This window comes from Eleutherodactylus coqui, chromosome 5 (genome assembly GCF_035609145.1).
Source record: "Eleutherodactylus coqui strain aEleCoq1 chromosome 5, aEleCoq1.hap1, whole genome shotgun sequence".
NCBI classification, from domain to species: Eukaryota; Metazoa; Chordata; class Amphibia; order Anura; family Eleutherodactylidae; genus Eleutherodactylus; species Eleutherodactylus coqui.
Window position 1 is genome coordinate 216,356,742 of NC_089841.1, and position 18,151 is coordinate 216,374,892.

The 18,151-nt window shown below is 45.0% G+C and overlaps 1 protein-coding gene across 2 annotated transcripts in view; it reads right to left on the minus strand.

The window, feature by feature from the left end:
* Window positions 1-2,015, minus strand: part of LOC136628370 (zinc-regulated GTPase metalloprotein activator 1-like) — a 46,384-nt gene extending 44,369 nt beyond the window's left edge. The window contains exon 1 of one of the 2 annotated variants that reach the window (XM_066604203.1): window positions 1,894-2,015. The gene's annotated coding sequence lies outside the window, so the exon portion shown is untranslated. The remainder of the gene's footprint in view (window positions 1-1,893) is intronic. The other variant, XM_066604204.1, reaches the window with a different exon arrangement.
* Between the last annotated feature and the right edge of the window lie 16,136 nt (window positions 2,016-18,151).

Sequence of the window (18,151 nt, forward strand, 5' to 3'; positions counted from 1 at the left end):
CTGCCCTATGAATCCGGGCACGATATCACGCTCGCCAACATGTGATTTTTTTTTTTTGTTTGTTTTTTTTTCCCAGGCGTTTTAATATCAAAACTGCATCGCATCACTTCGGGGACGTAGCTGTCCTTCGCTGCGGCGCAGGAATTGCGGAGCTTCTCCCATTGTCTTCAATAGGGAGACATTGCATTGCCCGCACCTATAGCTTGTGGTGCCACGCTGCCGCCGAGCCCACTGATGACCATGGACGAAGTGAGGGCGTGTCCAAAGATAGGACGTGCCGCGATTTGTTTCCCATATCACTAATGCATATGACCCCATTCAAAAGAATGGCGTTCATATTTGTGTGTCTCGCAACACAAATCTTGCACGATTTTCTCGCTTTTTCTCAAACGCAGTTTTCGTTCAGGTTTATATATTTTTTTTTTTTATTTTAACTCAAAATGAGCAAAGGCTCACGAGAGGAGGGCGGGAATAACGGCCGGACCCGAGGGGAGGGCGGGAATAACGGCCGGACCCGAGGGGAGGGCGGGAATAACGGCCGGACACGACACATCCTCTTCCGATCCACTCCAGGTCTATTCTTCAAAAACGACATCAATAAACCTGAACAAAACCCACGTGTGTGAAAGCGCTCTAAGACCCCCGTCACACGGGCGTATGTGTGTTCGAGCGCGTCTGAGTGGCAGCAACTTTTTTTTACGGTTTTACTGCATTTTTGCGCCCACAAGGCATATTTGGGTGTTACAAAGTTGTATCGACGGCCAGGTGGGACTCTGCCTGCAAAATATTGCAGCAGAATCAGAGCCGGCGCCCCCCAGAGACCCCCATACTCGCCTCTCTGGATTCGCCCCAAGTGACTTTCCCAGGAAGCCAGCACACATGCACAGTGCAGCGTATGACGCACCGGCACTGCGCGGTCACGTGGATCCTCGGGGTACTTCCGCTGTGCTCACAGTGGACGTATCGCGGGACGGACGGCGTCCATTGACTGCGTTGGAAGCCGTCTGTACGATTTTCTGCGCAGACTACAACGTGCAGCGACCTTTTCTTCCTCCCTCACGAGCGGAAAATGGCAGTTTGATTTCCACTCCTGGGCAGGGAGAACCGTTTACCGCAGCCGTCATTGCTGCGGAATTCGCGGCGGGGTCTGACCATGAATTCAGCAGTGATAATTCATCCGCGGGCTAATTAGTCTGAGTGTCAGATGTTCTTCCCGCGCAATTAAGCAGCGTTCTATGCATCTCTAATGCACGGGGGCTGGGTGGGCAAACGAACCGTGTGACATCCATGGGTTCTATTCTCTGCGTATTGTGCGCGTAAATACACCCGCGTGATGGCATCCTACGTGAACCCGCCCCGCTGACGGTCTAGTCCGCTACAGACCTCTTCCCGTACCCCAACTAGTCTGCATTCTTACAGGCGGGCGCGAGATCGGAGAAACTTGGGAACAGATATCACACTTGTAAAACTGCGATTACAGATCCGAGCGCGAATATTAAAAAACGTACAAAGACGCGACGCACGCGGGAGAAGATTGTAAGGGCTTTTGATGGTTAAAAAAAAAAAGGGCGCCCACGCACTCCTGCGCAAATCCTTACGAGAAATCGCCCAAAAAATGGCGCATGCAGCGACTAGTTGTATTTTCAGCATCTCTGGCGGGAGGAAACGCACGGGCAGCGCGGTGTGGCGGCGCACGCTGACTGGCAGGTGTGAATGCGCCCTTAGGAGGTCTTCAGGTAACAGTGGGGTCCCTAATGAGGACCCCTCCAGCAGACACAGCAGAGTCCTGGTAGTAATGGCCGGCTGTCCCCCTCCCTGTATAGCGGGGCTCCCCTCAGTAATGCCGCCCCCTGTAGGAAGCCGCCCCAGTCAGCACTAGCAGGCAGAGCATACATCACCACTGCTCGCAGCCGCCGCGTCTTCCGGTGTCACCGCTAAATGCTTCCCCCAGAAACACGGCACCGCGCTGTAGAGGGGAGGATTAGGAGCGGCGCGTGCCTCTGCCCTCCGTGCCCCCACAATGTAGACCTCGGGGGGCTGCAGCTCTCAGGAACTGGACCGCAATATAGTCTTGGAGGAGACGTGCATTTAGGAGGCTGTTGTAGATAAATGAGCTCCTCCTGTATTCTGCACCCCTGCTGGGCTCTACCCCCTTGATGCCACTCTACCCCCCTGATGCCACTCTTCCCCCTTGATGCTACTCTACCCGCTGATGCCACTCTTCCCCCTTGATGCCACTCTACCCCCCCCCCTGATGCCACTCTACCCCCTTGATGCCACTCTACCTGCTGATGCCACTTCTGTTCTTGTGGTTTTTCATGTCATTATTTTTTTTCCGCAAAGAAAAAAAGACCTCCTGTAGCTACTAAATGTACTGAAATGCAAAAAGCGTAAAACATTTTTAAGCATTGAAGTGGGGGGGGGGGGGACACAATTCAGGCTTTTTAAAAATTTTTTATTTACTTTATATTTTCTTGGGGGAGGGGTTTCACAGCGCGCACATTGTGACAAAAATGACATTTGTGGGAAAGTACAATTCTGACGGTACCAAACTTATAGTTTTGCTGTACTAATTTAAAAAAAAAATCTTCCAAAGAAATTCTGCCGCCGTCTTATCACGGTCTTATTTTGTTTTTTATCCATAAGCATGTTTCCTAGCAACATGTGTGAAAAACACAAAAGCTACGCTAGTACTTGCGTTGGCATTGCATATCATACGCACCTATAGAGAATATTAGGGCTCCTGAGCATGTAATGAGCAATAAAATACAGCATGCTGCGATTTTTTTTTTATTTTTTTTTTTTTTTTTTTTTTTTTCCCCGCGCACATGACCTGCGCAGTGACTGTACACACGTGTGACGGGATCAATGAACATCCATTTACTTTCATTGACTTTATTCAGCATGTATTGCACACGATATACTCATGCGTAATACGCAGTGAGAGTACGCCTGTGTGAATGAGGCCTTACATGAAGCTACATTGTGACGGGCCGTCTATAAGGCCACAGGCGCACCTTGATGGGTATTTACTAGAGATGAGCGAGCATACTCGGGAAGGCGATTTTACTCGAGAGAGCATTGCCTTTTTCGAGCACCTGCTGGCTCGTCCCTGAAGATTCGGAGGGGCCGCGGGGGGGATCGAGAGAGAGAGATCTCTCTCCACCCCGCTCCCCTCCGCCGCCGCCCCCCCCCCCCCCCCCCCCCGAAAGGGTTGTCAAGTAAGCCATCCATCAGCCATACTGTATTCGGTACTGCAAATAAGCCCCATTAAATCTAATGAGCCGGAGCTGTGTTACTGCACACAAGTGGAGATGTTTTTGGAAGAAGCAATGATGGGTTTTTTTCAAATCTGACACAACCCCCTTTTTAAAGGGGCTTTATGTTTTGGGCAATCTCTACTTTCTAGAAAGTTCCTTTGATAATAAGGTGAAAGTGTTCCAGAAGCACTAATGAGCTCCTGAAGCTCTTTATGTTTATTTTTCTTGCTCTGCTTCTATTTTTCTGACAATGAAAGAACAAACATGGTGGCTCAGTTGTTAGTGCTGAACTTGTAGGTTCAAATCTGACCAAGGGCGATGGCTCTATGGAGTTCTTCAAAGTTTGTTGCCCTTGATGAGGATTGAACCTAGGACCCCAGCACTGCAAGGCAACAGTGCCACACTCATTGAAGAGCCAGCACCACAAAGCAGATCGTCTTCAAGTTCCATCCGCCTCCTATTGATGACAATGCAATAGAAAAATGGATCCATCTGTATTCCGTTTCTAAAACTGGAAACAAAAGTCCAGCAGTCTGATCTTTTGATCCAGTGTAAAAAAATGGAATGGAGATGGAAAATCCAAAAAAAAAGGCAAGTGAAACTGAAGACCTTCCTCTTCAATACATTTCTATGGGCTTAACCCTTTCCAACCCAATTTCTATCCTGGTTTTCCTAGAGGGCTTACTCTTTTTCTGCCGTTTATACAACAGCGCTATATGCTGGCTAAAGCCAGTACTGCATGAGGTGACACATTGGATAGGCTCCGACAGCAGAGAGGCTGGCAATATACAGTAAGAGAACCCCGACGGACGTCTTCCAACATCGGAGCTGTACAGCCTTAAATCATAATGTCTTCAGAGATCAGACAGTGGATTGGAAAGGGTTAAACGTTTTCTGTTTTTTTTTTTCTGTTCCCACGACTCCCAGTAAAACTAAAATTAAACCGCTTGTGTGAAAAGGACCTAATTATACGGGCAAAGAAAATCCTGGCATCTTTTCATACTCCTGGAAAATAAAGCCTACAGAGGGCACATGTACCTTACGACATGCCCTAATGCCCCATACCGATGCCTGGTTGTGCATCCAGCTGTAACCACAGACAGCTGCCACTGTTACATCACCACTACATGCAGCAGGCATCTGTTTTGTATTTGTTTGAAGAGTTTGTTTTTGGTAGAAGTCATCATGTTTTGTAATCTGGCTTTCTATGAGATCCCCATACGCCGGCTGTTGTAAAACAAGATATTGCATCTCCTGGATCACATGCATATGTTCAAATCTCAAATGTTACACCACCGGATATGGTTTATATCCATCGCAGCCAATAACCGATTCTGTACACATCCTCAGACTTCACACAGCCGAGAAAATCATGTGAGATTTGTGCATTGCGAGACACACAGATATGAATCCCCCACGATGTGATGCTATATGAGAAACAAATTGCGGCATGTTCTATCTGGCTGCCTGATCTCGCCCCAAAGCAATGGGAGAACTCCATGATCCTCTGCTGCAGCTGTGACAGCCGCATCGGAGGATCCCTGCATCCCCGAAATGATGCGAGGCTGGTTTAACATAAAAACTCCCTGGAACTTTCACATAGATGATGAGCGTGATACGGAGAGGGGATTCATGGCCTCATATCGCACTCGCCCATGTGAAACTAGCCCAAAGAAAGAACTTAAATAAAAAGCCATCAAAAAGTGTCATCTGTATAACAAAATTGTACCAATAGAAACTACAACTCTCCCTGCAAAAAAAGAGCCCTTCTATTGTAATAAAGCTGTTTTTAAAATTTCTTCATGTAGTGCAACATAAACTATATGCACTCGGTATCATCATAATCATACTTACCTATAGAATAAAGATAGCATGTAATTTTAACATCATGGGCCCCCCCCCCCCCCCCAAAAAAAAAAGTGAAATGTTACTTTCTGTTTTTTGTTTTCCAATTTGTTGTTTGGTACATTAAATGGTACCACTGAAAGATACCACGGTTGGTGCAGTTAGCACTGTCCATATTGCAGTGGCCTGATTGGTTATTGTGGATGTAGCTCCTATTGAATTCACTAGTAGCGCTGCCTGTAGTACCGAACTGGGCTGCTGCAGCGCTTACAGCACTTTCGGCTTGCAGCTCTATCTGCACTAAGCACGCATGCGCGTTCCCATAGCGGATTCCGGCTCTGACCACAGCTGGCAACCCTGCGTACCTGTGTTCTTTCATTCTCATCTGTATTGTAGATGGTCTGGATGGCTCGCTGTCAGACATGCGCAGTACAGATTTTTATTTTTTTTAAATTTAACTGTGTTCTTTTTGCGCCGTCACTACCCGTGACCTTTCCGCAATGTGATTGCAGAAGGGCTGTGTGCAGAATCCACGCAAAAATGGAGCATGCTGTGTTTTTGGGGAGGGGGATGGGGGGATCCACCTCCACGAACGGAAATTGCAGTTGATTTCCGCTCCTGTGCAGGAAGAATCCCTTTTCCGTAGCATGCTATGGATGGTACTTGCTGCGGATCCGCGGTTCAGACGCCTGCAGCTGATTCCGTGGCAAAAAAACTCCCATGTTCAGGCGGCCTGAGGATGTTTAAATCACATTATACTGTATCTCCTTTCTAGGGTAATGGCTGTCTTGCTACAAACTGTAGAAATGCTGCATATTCTGTGTTGTCACACAAGACTTTCCAGTGAACATTGTTCACACAAATCGGGTTAATAAATGACTGCTCATGTCTCACGTATTCCATGTTAATAGAAAAATACGCTTGTACATAAGGGTATGTTTGCATGAGTGGTTTTTAACCCCTTAGTGACCAAGCCTATTTGCGCCTTAATGACCAGGCCAAATTTTGGAAATCTGACGTGTCACTTTAACATGGAATAACTCTGTTAGGGTTTTGCATATCCAAGCGATTCTGACATTGTTTTTTCGCCACATGTTGTACTTCATTTAGGCGGAAAAAATAGACCGATATAATTTGTGTATATTTATTAAAAGCGTCAAAATTGGGAACATTTTGAAAAAAATCGTCATTTTTTTCACATTTCCAACTGCAATATCTCAAATATGTGCAAACATAACATAGAAATTTTTGATAAGATATGTATTTCCATCCGTTTACTTTACTCTGGATGCACATTGGAAAAACTTTAATTTTTTTTGTTTAAACCATTTAGGAGCCGTACAAATTTAACATTAATTCAACATTTTGGGGAACACTGTTTTCCTGCACCAAGCCAAGATTGCAATGGCTCATAGGAGTCAGAATGATAGATACCCCCACAAATGACCCCATTTTAAGAACTACACCCCTTAGTGTATTCACTGAGGGGGGGTCAGGAGTATTTTGACCCCACAGTTTCTTTTAAGGAATTAATGCAATTTAGACGAGAAAAAATAAAACTTCATATTTTTGCAAATACGTAATTTTTAAACACAGGATTTTTTTTCTATACTGCATATGAAAACTAGGGAAAGGTCCGTGAATAAGGATCCCGTCAGGGGACATCGCCGGTGGCCTTGGTTAATAATTTCACCTCCCCTCACAGATCAAATCACTGACAGGAGGTAAAAGTTGAGTTATTTTTTTTTTTTTTTTTTTTTTTTTTTTACTTTTACGTGATCGCCATTTTCCATTGGACAACAGTGATCACGTGACTGGGAAACGTGTACCGTGGCACCCTATGAAATCTCCAGCCTCTTGGCTACATTTAGAAGCCAAGTGAGGGGAGATTTTAAATTATCCCGCCAATCTGCGGCTTTTGCGCCTCGTCTGCCATTTTGGCGACAGACTCGTGCACAGAAGCCGGGCAAGGTCCGCGGATAAATCTGGGGGCCTTAGGTACCTAATTTCATCTCCCCTCATGGATCATATCCATGAGGGGAGATGAAACAAACATTTTTTTTCTTACACTTTTTCAACTTTTTTTAAACTTTTACATTATTGCTGTTATCCATTGGATAGCAGCGATCATGTGACCGGGAGCCGCATACAGCGGCTCCCGGTGACAGCTCCCTTCTCTCAGCTACTCATACTAGCCGGAGCAGGGAGTTTTTAAATTTCCTGGGCCTCCCGACTCTCTGCGCATCCGCGTGACGTAATGCGTCTGGCGCGCATGCACAGACGCCAGGGAGAAGGAAGACACCGGACGCCGCGGAGGACTGCGGGTGAGTATTCTCAGCTCCCCTTACGGATCCGATCTGTAAGGGGAGCTGAGATCTTAACTTTTTTTAAACTTTTCATTAACTTTAACGCGATCGCCAGTATCTGGTGGATACCGGCGATCGCGTGACCAGGGGTGGGGTCCCACGGCCCGGGATGATAGCTCCATGCTGTCGGCTATCTCCGATAATCGGCAACATGGAGTTGTCACGTCCTGTCATTCCCAGAGGAAGCATGTTTTTACGTCCTCTGGGAATTAAGCCCAGCAGGCCAGGACGTAAAAAGGCAATGGGCTTTGCACTCTTTGACATAATTTTGGAAATTGATCTAAAATGCTGTTTTTGTAAATACACCCAGAGTCCATGCTCACACAGGTGTTAGTAAAAACGCCACATTTTGCAGCACTTTCGAACTGCATTTTCAAACGATCTCAACAGCTCTGAGTTAAGACTCTCGTCTGAGAAGCCTCATTGAAATCGATGGCGGCTCAGTACAGCATTTTTAGCGGGCATTGGAAACTGTGTAAAAAAAAAAAAAAAAGGCTGGGTGAGAGTGGCCTCAGTAGGGTTGTTTTAATACATTGGTTGTCCCAGTGCAAAGATCTCAAGAGTGGGCTTTCAGTCCCTTTCATTAAAGCCAAATGTACGTGGGCGGAAATTCCGCGGCGGGATTTCCCCGCAGAATTTCCGCCCATGTATGCTGCCATAGGATTGCATTAGATAATGCAATCCTATGCAGACAGCCGCGTGAAAACTGGTGCGGTAAACAAATTTGCAGACACGTCATTGCCCAGCGACAGCGTGGGAAATTCTGTACTGCGCATGGGTGACGGCCGGACCATCCGCAGTACAGTAAAAGAAAGAAGACAGGTACGCGGAGTCACCGGCCGCGGTCAATCTCAGCACAACTCTCATTTTCTGGAATACAGTAGTTGTAGAAGTAAAAGGGAGCTTTAAAAAAAATGCGATTTGACCGCAGTGTGAGAATAAACCCTAAATGTATGCCAGATAATACTGATCAACTCTGGTTACTGCAATTACGTTATCTACCTTATTTGAAGAGAACCCCTTGTGGCAGGCAGGCTTCAATGGATCTGAATATTAATCTCCAGCTTTGCAGCAGCACCTCGCTGTGAGGCTAATCTTCCAGGTCACAAAGTGGACTTTTATATGGAGTAAAGTCTGCAGAGGTAGATTCCCTGTAGCACTATTATGCATATCCTTTATTTCAGCTTGGAGTTTATATGAAGTATAATAAAATACACTTTACTATCATGTTGCATCAGAAAATAGGAGATTTTTCAGAGGGCCGCTTTTTGGATAGAAAAGCCAACAGCGGGTAATAGCCTGCTTTGTTGGGAAAGCCATCACCCCCATTACCTAAAATGTGGCACCCCAAAAGGACAGTACTTATGGATGCGGAGGAGCTGTACAACATTGTATGATTTTCAATGTGATGCAGATGACTTGAAAAGAAGGTTACAATTTAGAGGCTACCCTAATAGGGTTTTGACCGAGGCTTATAACTTCGCTTTGCAACAGGACAGACAGACGTTGTTGAGACTCAGGGACAAAAAGGGAAGAAAATCAATTTGAAAACCATTGCAAATTACATGTGGTTGAAGCACCCTGGGAGTCCACTAGTCCGGGAGTTCTAGATCTTGCAAAGGGAAATTGAATGGATGTACAGACTGAGAATTGTGCATCCAGTGGGGTTAAATGAGACCTTATCATTTGTATCCTTTTTTGTAAAGGATTATTCCCTTTTGGTCCACTGATGGATCCATTGAAGGTAGTTTTTATTAATTTCTTCAATTTTGCACCAATTTGAATTTGGAAGGGGGGCTTCCCAATAATGGCTGAAGTGATGCATTTCTCTAACTTGGCTGTATAATGTTATATCTGGGGAACTGGGATATATTCCAGCCATGATATAGAGCAGCAGTAAGGTAGATGATGGGTTACACAGACATGAGTTTATATTGGGCCCCGTTCTTCGTCATTTATGGATATGAACCATAAATATGTGCCTATGATGACAGCTTTAATGTCTCTAAGCACTGCAGTGTCCCATTGCTTTGATGGATGTTGCTGTGAGCGCATGTGCAGGCATTTTTTTCCATCTATTTGCATGTGTTTAAGGATCTTTTATGTGCATGCGGCTACAGTGAAAATTCCATGCTTTTGTGCATTACCTAGCAGGCGCCGTACAGGTCGTCGACAGAATATCGCTTGCTGGTAACGGAGTTCGTACACCCTGCCTCTGGCAAGCGGTGTCTCTGATTGGCTGAGTTGCGGCACTCGAGAACCAATCAATGCAGCACTCGATGAACCAATGCAATGGCTGTGATTTGCTGAACAGCAACACTTGAGAACCAATCGGAGTCATCGCTTGCTGGAGGCGGGGTTTACAAACCCTGTTACCATAAAGCAATCTTCTGTCAGCGGCTGAGGAAAGCAAGTGTGCCGGAGCTCCGGAGACCAGCGGGAGAGACCCAGACTGTGCTGGCTAGGTAAGTACAATAAGACATTCCCTGAAAATAAGACCCAGTGCCTCTTCTGGGGCAAAAAATAATATAAGACAAGGTTTTATATTTGGGAAAACACGGTAATGCTATCTATGTACATCATATCTGTATTTGCCACCATAATATGTCACTTAGAGACATGTTTGTTACTATGTGACACCGGATTGGTAATGATGCGATAACATGTCTGGTGTGTGTGAACTCTTTATATTATGAAAATGTCACGCTGTCTTTGGATGTTTTATATTGCAGTGCCCCAGACCTAGAAGGGTATAAGCAGTGAGGAAAATTTGAGTTGGTAGTCACGGTGGCTCTGCTGTTCCTCCTAGAAAGGCGGTAGACTAGGTCCGGGACTGGTGTAACTGCACAGTGGTAAATTTTGGCAGTTCTCACTGCATACTACCCGTGGGGTCAGGCAAGGTAAGATGGTGATACCGCAGTGGGGCGCTACCCGCAGAGTCAATTAGGGGAAGATCTTTTGTCATGACACCGGTCCGTGTATGTGTAGGGACCCGTTCCAAACCAAATAATAAAATATAAAAAGTGGGATCAACCTCTGTCCTGCCTGGAGTGGTTAGTGTGGTACCTCAGTGCAGATGTTGTAGATGGTGGTGGGAAGTGACTCCAGGAGTCGTGCTGTACAATAAACTAAAACTGCTTTATTCTTCAAGAGCAGATGAGACATAAACTTGACTTGTTGCATACAGTCCATCTTGACAGACTTCAGTAGGAACGGTTACAGCTACAGACATTAAAGGGGGTTTCCAGGAAGAATACTACAGAATAGGTCATCAATAGTTGATCGGCTGGGGTCTGTTGCTTAGGACCCCGACCGATCAGCTGAGCGGGCGCGTGCTGTCATCGCCGCAAATACAGAGGTCGGAGTGGAAGCAGCGGAAGTCTTCGTGCCAACCTCTGTAGTGACCGGTGCTTGTAACCGCAGGCACAGCTTGTGTTGATTTCAATGAGAGCTGTGCCTGCAGTTACAAGCATCGGCCACTACACAGTGGTCTGCACAGAGACTTCCACTGCTTCCGCTCCGATCTCTGTGTATTCGCGACTTTGACAGCATGCGCGCACTAGCTGATCAGTCGGGGTCCTAAGCGACGGACCCTAGCCAATAAACTATTCATGACCCATCCTCAAGGTAGGTCATCAGTAGGATTCTCTCTGGAAAACCCCTTTTAATTACTTCTCCAGATCCTCAGGGAGTTGATACAGGCAAATACATTTATCCTCTGTGCGTTGCATTTTAGCTCTGTTCTCTGGCTGGGCTTGACTCTGATCGACTTGCTTTCCTTTCTGCTTGGTGCCTAGAAATGGCTGACTTATACCTCCTTCTACCCTCCTCTTCTCTTTCCTTTGTGGCTAAATGTTCTTGGTCTTGAGTGCTCATGCTTTAGATGTTCAACTTCCCATTACACTGGCTTTCTCCTGGTTACTCCCCAGTCTCCTTCAGTCTCCTCTCAACAGGACTGGAAAGACTACTAGCATAGACTGACTAACCCAGCCCACTCTCTACCTTTTTTTTATACTGACACACTAGCTCAACCTGTAATGGGGATCTAAACTACAAATCCCAGGCTACCTACTCTTTGCTAGGCCTGGCTAACCACTGTCCTGACTGTTGCTAGTTGACCTGGAGCTAGAGAATATTGCCAGAACACATATTACAATGGAGACATATGAACAATAACATCATAACTTTCAAACATCACATTAAGACCTGGTTGTAAGGATATAGTCTGCACAGAAAGTGCTGCAGTACCCAGCTCTGGGGTACTACAATATTACCATTCTGCTACTGAAACATGGAACCTATCATTACAAGACGGAACATGTTACATCCTTGACATAATCCAATATTGACAAAATTAACAGGTGAAGTACTTTTTCACCTTCTCCACTTTTGTTCTGCCATTATAATATGGAACATAAGGTATTCTTGGTGATATATAGCATTGGGAAACCCGCATATCTAGTTCCATTACAGTGCCATATCAACTGTTGGAATATTGCATTGCATGATTCTTGCGTTTAGCATTATACTATAGACAGGTGTTATTTTGGATCTGGTATGGCACTGTGATACTGTAGTTTTCAATATAGTTGCTATTTTTTTCAATGCCTTTCACATTTTTGTTAACCATTACTATTTAGAACATATGTGAAGCGGCACTGTGAAATTCATGTTTGCTCCAGGTACAATTTATGAAAATGTGTTTTTGTTTTTTTTTGTTTGTTTGTTTTTTGTTTTTTTTTACAACATGGAACAAGAGGTAGTTGGGATATGATATTGTGGTATTGATAAAGTGGTGGACAACAGCAGCGGGATAAATTGAAGACCGGCTGCTCTGGGCTTCGTGAACGCCGTAGTGCGGTCGGTAGCAGCAGTGCTGAAAACTCACGACCGCCGCGTACGACGTGGCCTACACCATCTGTCAGGGCCAGGACTGGGAGACTGCCGCTGGCTGCAGGACCTGTGAGGGGCAGGACGGGGAGACAGCTGGATAGCCAATCGGCAACAGGGGGCGACAACCCTCTGTCAAACACTCAGTTTCTTGTCTCCACCACAACTTCCTGTGGCGTCAAGATACACTAATACCCACTGACCCTTCTGAAGTTATTAAGGATTATAACCTACAATATTATATCGCTCATTCAAATGCAAAAAAACCCTTAGTCAACACGCACAGAATATGCACAACACAGATTACAATGGATCTTCTTGCTCAAGCAAGCATTCTCAGCAAAACTTTTTTCTTACCATAATAGTTGTAGAAGTAAAAGTGGAGCTTTTGGTTGCAATGGGCAACAAGTACACTTTTTTTGATTAATGTAACTCATAAAAACTGGGCATAATGTCACAGAACTGTTGATACTGAGTGTGTGCTGAAATCTAAGAACATTTACATTCTCACATATAAGGCAGAATTCACAGGTGAGTCAAGTTGCATTCTTGCTGTGATTAAAAAAAACAAAACAATTTGACCACAGTGTGTGAATAAACCCTCAATGTATGCCTGATAATATGCTGATCAACTCTGGTTACTGCAATTACGTTATCTTCTTTATTTGAAGAGAACCCCCTGTGGCAGGCAGGCTTCAATGGATCTGAATATTAATCTCCAGCTTTGCAGCAGCACCTCGCTGTGAGGCTAATCTTCCAGGTCACAAAGTGGACCTTTATATGGAGTAAAGTCTGCAGAGGTAGATTCCCTGTAGCACTATTAAGCATATCCTTTATTACTGCTTGGAGTTTATATGAAGTATAATAAAATACATTTTATGACGATCATGTTGCATTTAATCAGAAAATAGATTTTTCAGAGGCTCCCTCAGTTGACAATATGGCTGCCTGCATGCTGAGGTTGGTGCACTTGTTTGCCCTCCTGAGTCAGTAATTATCTGTCCGTTTCCAGTGATTGTTTGTTTTTAGATCTCCCTTTCTGTGATACATTTATATCAGTGTAGGGACTCGCAAAACGCGAGGAGCCTTGATGATTGCCTTGTGAGCTCCAGTATTTTGGCCAAAATCCAACTAATACCTTTCATTGATTACGTATTATTCACATGCAGTTCAGCTTCTAGACACCGGGGGTGCCCAGGGTGACAGTACCAATGTGGTTCACTTTTTAAGGTGGAGGGTAGCCCGACGAACTATTATGGCGTCATTAATAGGTTGCTTGTTTGCATGGTGCACTACATGTATCAGGATGGTCTGGCACTTTGTATCTACTCTGTGCAGGAGTATACACCAAGCAGCCACCTGCCTCTATATAGGAGGTTGTATGAGTGGTTGTCTCATCGGTGTCCTCCACAGGCGTAATTGGCTCCCTCATTTGGCATTTGGCTGCCTGCATGCTGAGGTGGTGCACATGTTTGCCCTCCTGTGTCAGTAAGTATATGGCTGTTTCCAGTGATTTGTTTGTGTTTTATATTTCCCTTTCTGTGATACGAGTTTTATATTAAGTATAATAAAATACACTTTATTGCTATCATGTTTAATTTAATCAGAAAATAGATTTTCTAGAGGGCTGGTAAAAAATAAGAGCTGCAATCTGATGTTGCTCAGTGACTGCCTGCCTAGTGCTCATTTACTTTTCATTGATCTGGCCCTATAAAAGTGCTATTGTAAAACTATGATCGTGTTATATCCTGGCCGGGGGTTGCGTACATTGAATGTTTGTGACATTGCCATGCAATGTGGCACGGAGGAAGTCGCTGATATAATATGATGCAAAGGCAGTCCATTGCAATAATGACTAATATTACTGTTGAGTGCAACAAAAAAATCACACAACAGAAATGCAGAACAGTTTCCTCAATGGGAGAGGTGTAAGTGGGTGGTACAGATGAACTGCCGGTGTTCTTGTATCTTGACGCCTCCGGAAGCTAGGGGTTTGACAGGAGGAATGCCCCTGTCGGGCCCCTATCTCCCGATTGGCGGATTTCTGAAGGCTGCTAGCAGCATCCTCGGCATGGATGTTTGCCTGGCCTGGAGGGTTAGGGTAAGGGTTCGTTGTCCTGTAAGGCTTACATTACATGTAAGCCCCACAGGATAATAAACCCTCACCCTAACACTCTATTTGTTAAATGCTAAATTAAATGCAGACGCTGACCTCTCCCTGCAGCAGCCACTGCAAGTGGGTCTCGTACTGCCGCCAGCGTTCCCTGTCCCCCGCCGCCTCCAGCGTCTGCTGCCAACAGCTCTGCTCCTGATGCCTTTGCTCTGTTTCCTGCTGTCTTGCTGCTGCCGCCGCTCCCTGTCCTCTGCCGCTGCCGTTCTTTCCAGCGTCCGCTGCCAGCGGCTCTGCTCCTGATGCCGGCGCTCCCTATCCTGGTGCTGCTGTATGTGCCGAGGCCGCAGCCTGTTTTAGGGCTGCCCGCCCTGCGTCTCCTCCTGCCGCTGTCACTACTCCGGCCGCCACCGCTGGCTGTCATCCTGCCACTGCCCCAGCGTCTCGTGATGCCGCCAACGCTTCCCTCCTAAGGCCACACACGCCCCCAGCCAATCAGAAGCTGGAGGCGTGACCACATGTCGAAATCCTGCATTATGTCGCCACCCCTAAATTCTGGTGGCGACATAATAAAAGAATACCTGAACTGCCATGGTCAAGTCATTGACCAATAGTCGTGTGTGTGTGTGTGTGTGTGTGTGTGTGTGTGTGTGTTGTTTTTCTTTTTTTTTAATTGCTATAAAATTGTAGCATTTTCATGTGACTTCACTAGATTTGTGCTAAAAATGTGACTTTATTGAACAGTCTGAATAAATCCTTAGGGTGCTATTACACAAGTGATATTAATGCTCACGCAGCGGCGCTTACAAATTAGCTCAGCAAGTTTGGGGGAAAAACACAAGCGCTAGCATAAAGCCTTCATAAATGCCCCTATTGTGCCAAACACATGATATAAAGCAAATCTACGAGTATACACATGGCAGCAGTTTCCACATGACCGGCAGGGTTTCTCCACACCTTCCATGTCCTCCTGGTTCAGTTGGTACCATTTGCGGCACCAGCCAACAGGAGCAACAAAATGTAAAGTTCATTGATACAATTTAATCGCATCATGCGAACACAAAAATGTCTGTCGGAGGCGGCTTCATACTTTTACATCGGGCTTGATCACAGGAGACTAAAAAAGTCCCCATGACCAGAGATCTAGAACCATTCTACAAGAATTGATAAGAAATTGGAACACTTTTTGGGCTATGACCATTTATTTGCAATGATTAAAGAGTCTACATTCATTTCCAGAAACCGTGCACACTTGTCTCATCTGATATTGTAGCCCAGTCCCGCTAACTTGAACGTGGGGGCACCCTGCCAGACCTAGCCCGTGAACAATAGTGGCACTGCCTCTGGGAGAAAAAAAAGATATGGACATGTTTCTTGAGAAGCCCAAGAATTGAAGGTCTGTCTATTCACATTTCAGTTTTTTTTTTGTTCTGCGTATTTCTCTTTTCTTCCATGTATATTGTAGACTCATCAAGCCCCACATCCTGTTCATTTACATTGTACACCACTCTTTTAGGTTCCTCTCTTTGTTCCAGCTCACTGGCAATAACTTGACATCTGTTCTACTTCCTGCCATGACTTTATTTTTGGTAGCTCAGTACTCGGACCATTCAGCCTTCCTATTGCAGGTGTCTGCATTTCTACAATTTACACTTCTTCAGCTGATATTCTTGGAGGTGTTTTACTGGCACTACCCTTATTTTCTTTCCTGTCTTGTGTCTTGCAGTGTTTCACAGCATGCACTAGAAGCCACACGATACTGTACCACTTTTTGTTTTTTAAACCCTGCTTCTTAATATAAAACCTCTGCAACAACCAAAAATCTGAAAGTGCTAGCGAGGCGAAATAATAGCTTGCTAGAGATGAAATCAACTAGCCAGTATGTACTGTATAACATAAAGCTGTCCAACTAGGCTCTTCATATTGCTGCCCAAGTTCCAGTTATTTACTTATATGAAGCCATAGCTTTTTCTAGGGCTTAGGCCTGTTACATGGGCCTAAAAATAGAAGCAGAATTTAGTCTGTTTTCACACGGCCCGAGAAAATTGCGCAAGATTTGTGCGCTGCGAGACGCATGAATTTGAACTCTATCCTTTTCAATGGGTTTATACTAGAGTTGAGCGAACGTACTCGGCCGAGCTTGATGCTTGTTCGAGTATTAGCGTACTTGATGGTGCTCGTTACTCGAACGAACATCACGCCATGTTTGACCACCGCCCCAGTTTTTGGGTCCAACCAAGAAGGTAAAAAAAAAAAGCTCGAGACCCGGCGTCCCACATACAAAAAATGCTTGAGTCTCCCATTGTAGTCAATGAGGTTTACTATTAGAGTAGAGCTCTCAAATTTTACGGAAAGCTCGCCTCGAATAACGCAGACTTGAACATTTGGGTGCTCGCTCATCTCTAGTTTATACACATGAGCAATGCGGGAAAAAAATCTCGGCACAACTTATCTTTGGGCATGCCCTCGTACTGCCCGTTGTTTTCAATGGGGCCGGCGGTAGCATTGCACCACATGCTAGGTGCATGCGGTGGAATGCGAAGTTTCCCCATTTAAAAAAAAAAAATGGGAGAAGTACTGCACTTCTCCTCGGCGAAGGATCGCTACTTCCCCAAAGTGATGTGAGGTGGTTTTGAGACAAAAACTCCTCGCATCCACGGGGGAACTTGCATGTTGGTGATACGTGTGAAGTTAGCCTTACTTATATTAACTTTTTCAAGACCAAGCCATCTTTAGGCTTCAGGACCACACACTTCTGGATTAAAAATCTAAAAACTATCTTTTTAATTGTAATATGAAGCCTTGATTTTTTTTATTTTTTTTTAATCCGATTTACTTGGGGTTATGCTGTCTCAAACTAGTCAATTTATCAGTCCATGCTGGTATATGGACCCTACCACAGAAACTGCCTAGGGGAATAATCAGACTCCCCTATTAATTACTAATAAAGGTCACATAGCTCCTGTCACACAATTATAATAAAGGACAATAAGCTCATCCTCCTGACTGTATACTTATGGTCTGTAGCTAATTTAGGTGAATATCGAAGGTAATGATGATTAAACTGTCCCCCCCAGCAGGCAGAAATGGCTCTAACTAATGTTGTGTTGATGTATCATGGGATTGGTGTGAAAGTGAATACAAAAAAATCTTACCATCAAGATGTTGGCTGATAAACATCAGACAGGGGGCTGTACTACATAGAGGAAGCCTCCAGAGTGTGACAGCCAAACAGGTGAGTGGAGCACGGATGGAAAAATTGTGTTTCTGCTGGAGTGTTCCTTTTTGATGACTTTAATTCTGAGGCAGAAACAAATTTTAAAAAAACATGGCGGAATGGAGGGTTTTTTTTTTCCAGCTGTTCATTGCAGACCATTTATTGTATATGGTTATATAATATAGGGTTATATTACTGTGCATGGTTATTAAAAAAGGGTTTTGTGCCAAGATGTAGAAGGTCTGCCATGACAGGAGCCAGTGCTGCTGAGCGGGTCTCCATTCTGGGACATAGAGAGGGGGAAAGAGTCACAAATTTTGTTACATACCGCATTTGCATGAAAATGCTAGTTGTTATCCTGTAATGATGTGGGAGTGTTATTTAGTCAGGGCATGGTGGAATCCAGACAAGATACGGTGGTTTTATCTAGTCATGGTGTGATGATGTTATCCAGTATCTGCCA